This window comes from Rhinolophus hipposideros, assembly GCF_964194185.1.
Source record: "Rhinolophus hipposideros genome assembly, chromosome: X".
NCBI classification, from domain to species: Eukaryota; Metazoa; Chordata; class Mammalia; order Chiroptera; family Rhinolophidae; genus Rhinolophus; species Rhinolophus hipposideros.
Genome location: NC_138046.1, coordinates 43,817,940 through 43,824,356, shown reverse-complemented (window position 1 = coordinate 43,824,356; position 6,417 = coordinate 43,817,940).

Here is a 6,417-nt window from a genome sequence, read left to right as displayed (position 1 = left end):
CTGTGGTACATTTATACAATGGAGTATTACGCAGCCATAAAGAAGAAAGAAATCTTATCATTTGCAGCAACATGGATGGATCTAGAGAACATTATGTTAAGTGAAATAAGTCAGAAAGAGAAAGACAAGTACCATATGATCTCACTTACATATGGAATCTAAAGAAAAGACTATGTGAATGAACAAATCAGAGACAGTTTTGGGGACGCAGAGAAAAAAACCGAGAGTGGTTAGATGGGTGTGTGGGAGGGGGTTGGGGATAAGGGGAAAGGTGAAGGTATTTGGAAGCAGCTGGTAACCACAAGATGGCCTCAGGGTTTTTTTGAAAATTAATTTGGGGAAGGTATTCTATAATGTTGTAAAGATTTTGTTGGGTATCCGATGGACATGCGTCCTATTTGGGTGACCACGTCAGGGATACTGTGGTTACCTGATCATGGTATTGTACACCAGAAGCTAAACATTAATGAATGCCAACTATAATTTTATATATATAATGTGATGGTTCAGTGTGAGGTCGGAGGGATAGTGGATGGGGGGAGGGGGGTTCACAGTATGAGGGATATAAATGATGAACGTCTAAGCATTACCTTGTTTTGTACACCTGAAACTAATAAATAAATAAATTAATTAAAGAAAACAAAACAAAAATAAAAAACAAAAACAACAACAAAAAAAACAAAACAAAATATACAAGGAACTCCTGAAGCTCAACAACAACAAAAAAGCAACCCAATTGAAAAATGAGCAGAGACCCTGTAGAGACATTTCTCCAAAGAGGACATACAAATGGCAAATAGATATATGAAAAGATGCTCAACATTACTAATTATCAGAGAAATGCAAATTAAAAAACAATGAGATATCACCTCACCCCAGTCAGAATGGCTATCATCAACAAGACAAATAGTAACAAGTTTTGGAGAGGTTGTGGAGAAAAAGGAACCCTCATACACTGTTGGTCGGAATGCAGACTGGTGCAGCTGCTATGGAAGACAGTGTGGAGGTTCCTCAAAAAATCACAAATAGAATTACCATATGACCCAGTAATCCCTCTCCTGGGTATCTACCCAAATAATTTGAAATCATTTATACATAAAGACATGTGTCCTCCAATGTTCATTGCAGCTTTGTTTATGGTGGCCTAGACATGCAAACAACCAAAATGTCCTTCAATAGATGAATGGATAAAGAAGTTGTGGTATACATACACAATGGAATTCTTTTTGGCGGTAAGAAAAGATGATATAGGAACATTTGTGACAACAAGGATGGATCTTGAGATTATAATTTTAAGCGAAATAATTCAGACAGAAAAAGCAGAGAACCCTATGATCACTGATATGTGTTATTTACACCAAAAAACAACAGAAGAACAAGACAAACAAATGAGAAAGAAAAACTCATAGACACAGACAATAGTTTGTTGGTTACCAGAAGGTAAGTGGCTTTGGGGAGGGAGATGTGGTTCAGGGGGATCAAATATATGGTGATGGAAGGAGAACTGATTCTGGGTGGTGAACACAATGGGATTTATATATGATGTAATACAGAATTGTACACCTGAAATCTCTGTAATTTCACTAAATATTGTCACCCCAATAAATTAAAACATAAATTAGTTAATTAAAGAAAAAAAGAATAATGGGCACACCAGAAAGAGAAGAAAGTGAGAAAGGAACAGAGAACTTATTCAATCAAATAATGAACAAAACTTCCCAAACTTGTGGAAAGAACTGGATCCTCTAATCCAAGAAACAAACAGAGCACCCAATTTCCTCATTTCTAACCGGTTGTCTCCAAGGCACATTGTATTGATGCTGTCAAGTATTAACGACAAAGAAAGAATCCTCAAGGCAGCCAAAAGAAAGAACATGGTATCCTACAAAGGAAAGCTCCTTAGATTCTCATCAGATTTTTCATCAGAATCTCTACAAGCAAGGATGCAGTGAAATCAAATATTCAAGTAATTGAAACAGAGAAACTATGAGCCAAGAATAATGTATTCAGCAAAGATATCCTTTAGATATGAAGGAGGAATAAAGACCTTTCCAGACATACAGAATTTGAGGAAATTTTATTACACATGACCTGCACTGCAAGAAATACTGAAGGAGGCTGTTTGACCAAACTAAGTAGGGAAAATATGTGTGAACAAAAACATAAAAGGAGAAAGAATAAAGGTGTAAATCGGAATATGTGAAAGGAGAATGTAAGCATGATAATAAATGGAATACTCTAAATATCAAACTTTGTTTTACATAAACAGAATGGTAACCAATCAAAAACATCCAAACTAAAATATACAACATAATAAAAGAAAAAACAGAGGAGAAAATCATAGAATACCACCACACTGAAATAATAGACAGCAACAAAATGGCAAAGATACAATGGAGACACAGTCTTACCTGAAAACCAAAGACAGAATGATAGGAAATCCACAATAAATCAGTAATCGCCCTAAAAATGTAAATGTACTAAACTCAGCAATAAAAAGGAACAACGTTGCAGATTGGATCAGAAACTAAACCTAACCGTATGTTGCCTCCAAGACACATCTTAGCTACAAGGAAAAATAGACACTCAAAGTGGAGGGAAGAAATTGATACTCCAAGCTAATGTTATGCAGAGATAATCAGGTGTAGCAATAATGACATCAGAAGAAACAGACTTCAACATAAAAAAGTTAACAAGAGAATGGATATTTCATAATGATAAACGGGACTACACAACAAGAACACATAACAGTCATCAACATTTATGACCCGAATCAGGGCACACAAATTATACCGAGCAAGTACTAACAGAACAAAAGGGAGAAATTGACCAAAACACAATTGTAGTAGGGGACCTAAATACATCATTGACAGCTATGGATAGATTATCCAAACAGAAAATCAATAAAGAAATATCATCCCTAAATGACACATTAGATGAAATGGACATAATTGACATTTATAGAGTACTTCATCCTAGAACATGAAACTATACATTCTTTTCTAGTGTACATGGACTATTCTCAAAGATAGTCCATGCATTGGGACATAAAACTAGCCTCTGCAAATTTAAGACGATGCAACTCATAGCAAGCAAATTCTCTGATCACAAGTATTTGAAGTTGGACATCAACTGCAAAAAGAAAGTAGGAAAAAACACAAATACATGGAGATTAAACACATTCCTTTTAAAGGACGACGAGATCAAAGAAGGAATAAGAGGAGACATCAAAAGACACACAGAAACAAATGAGAATGAAAACCCACATTACCAAAATTTTGGGATGCAGCGAAGCAGTTTTAAGAGGGAAATTTATATCATTACAGGCCTATCTCAAGAAACAAGAAAAATCCCAGATGATAACCTCACGTTACATCTTAAAGAACTAGAGGAAGAAGAACTAATGAAACCCCGAGACAGCGGAAGGAAATAATAAAAACCAGTGCAAAACTAAATGAAATAGAGAACAAACAGACAATAGAAAAAAATTAATGTGACAAAGAGCTGATTGTTTGAAAATATTTAAAAATTGACAAACTCTTGGCTAGACTCACTAAGATAAAAAGAGAAAAGACAGAAATAAGCAAAATCAGAAATGAAACGGGAGGTTATCACGGATGCCACAGAAATACAAATGATCATCCAATAATAACATGAAGGATTATATACCACCAAATTCAATAACCTAGAGGAAATGCCACGTTCTTCTAAATATATGGTCTTCCTAGGCTGAATCACGAAAAATTAGAAAATCTAAATAGACCGATCAAGAGAAAGGAAATTGAATGAGTCATCTGAAACCTTCCAAAAAGCAAAATTTGAGGACCTGATGGCTTCACTAGTGAATTCTATCAAAACTTCAAGGAGGATCTAAAACCAATCCTATTCAAACTCATCCCCAAAAAAGTGAAGAAGAGACAGTACTTCCTAACTCATTTTATGAGGCCAATATTATCCTGATACCAAAACCTTGTGAGGACAACACAAAAAATAAGAATTACAGACCAATATCTCTGATGAATACATATGCAAAAATCCTAAACAACATTCTAGCAAATCGAATGCAACAATGCATTAAAAACATTATTCGTCGGGGGCCGGCCTGGTGGCTCAGGCGGTTAGAGCTCCATGCTCCTAACTCCGAAGGCTGCCGGTTCGATTCCCACATGGGCCAGTGGGCTCTCAAAAAAAAAAACCAAAAAAAAGCATTATTCATTGGTGTTCACCACCCAGAATCAGTTCTCTGCCCGTCACCATGTATTTGATCCCCTTTACCCTCATCATCACCCCAATAAACTTTAATTTAGAAAAATATAAGTACAACATGGATGGATCTTGACAGTGTAATGCTAAGTGAAATAAGTCAGACAGAAATAGCAGAGAACCCTATGATTTCACTGATATGTGGTATATAAACCAAAAACAACAAAAAGAACAAGACAAACAACTGAGAAACACAAACTCATAGACATAGACAATAGTTTAGTTGTTACCAGAGGGTAAGGGGGGTGGGGGAGGAGATGAGGGTAAGGGGGATCAAATATATGGTGATGGAAGGAGAACTGACTCTGGGTGGTGAATACACAATAAGATTTATACATGATGTAATACAGAATTGTACACCTGAAATCTATGTACTTTTACTAAATATTGTCACCCCAATAAATAATATGTGTATATATATATATATATATATATATTTTATTATATATAAATATATATAATATATAACATGTTATATATTATATATAAAATAATATATATATAAATGTATATATATATTAATTATATGTATTATATAATTAATATATAAATGTATATATATGTAAATAAATGAATAGATAAATAAATAAATAAAACATTATCCATCACGACCAAGTGGGATTCATCCCAGGGGCACAAGGGTGGTTCAACATATGCAAATCGATCAATGTGATACATCACATAAAGAAAATAAAGGATGAAAATAAAATGATTTTACCAATAGATGCAGAACGAGCATTTGACAAGATACAACATCGATTTATTATTAAAACACTTAATAAAAAAGGTGTATAGAAGGAAAATACCTTAATATACCAAAGGCCATATATGAAAAACCCTCAGCTAATATAATTAACAGTGAAAAAATAAAGCCCTTTGCATTACCCTCAAGAACACTACAGGGCTGTCCCCTATGACCTCTGCTTTTCAACGTAGTATCGGATGTCCTAAACAGAGAAATCAGGCAAGAGAAAGAAATAAAAGACATTCAAATTTGGAATGCAGAAGTTAAATTGTCACTCTTTGCAGATGATATGATGCTATATGTAGAAAACCGTAAAAACTACACCAAATGCTATTAGAAACAAAAAACCAATATACTGAAGTTGCCGGCTACAAAATTAATGTACAAAATTCTACTGCATTCCTATAAACTAAGAATGAAATCTAAAGTAAAAGGACTAAAAAAAAGATAATTTCTTCTGCAATCACAACAAAAAATTAAATACCTAGGAATAAACATAACCTAGGATGTGATAAACCTATACACTGAAAACTATGACATTTTTTAAAGAAATTGAAGATGACACAAAGAAATGGAAAGACATTCTGTGTTCGTGGGTTGGAAGAATCAACATAGTTAAAATGGCCATATTATCCAAAGCAATATACAGATTTAATGCAATTTTCATCAAAATCCCAATGGCATTTTTAATGAAATAAAACAAAATATCATCAGATTTGTTTGGAATCAAAAAAGACCCTGAATTTCTAAAGGAATCCTAAGGAGAAAGAACAATGCTAGAGTTATCACACTCCCTGACTTCAGCTTGTACTACAGGGAAACAATAATCAAAACAGTATGGTATTGGCAGAGAAACAGACACAGAGACCAATGGAATAGAATTGAGAACTCAGAACTAAACACACATAAATATGAACAGATAATTTTTTGTCAAAGAAACCAAAATCATACACTGGAGAAAAGTCAGCTTATTCAGTAAATGCGGCTGTGAGAATTGGAAAGCCACATGCAAAATAGTGCAACTAGAATGCTATCTATTTCTATGTACCAAAATTAACTCAAACTAGATCAAGACCTAAATGTAAGATCTAAAACAATAAACTGCAAAGAAGAAAACATAGGTTCTGAAATTACAGACCTTGGCTTCGAGGAGTATTTTATTAATTTGACACCAAGCCAAGAGAAATCAAAGCTAAAATCAATGAATGGGACTATATCAAACTAAAAAGCTTCTGCACAGCAAAATAACCCATCGACAAAATAAAGAGGCAACCAAATGAGTGGGAAATATTTTGCAAGCAATGCCTTCAATAAGGGGCTAATACCTAAAATATGCAAGGAACACATACAACTCAACAACAAATAAATAAACAATCCATTTAAAAAGGGCAGAGGCATTGGTAGATGAC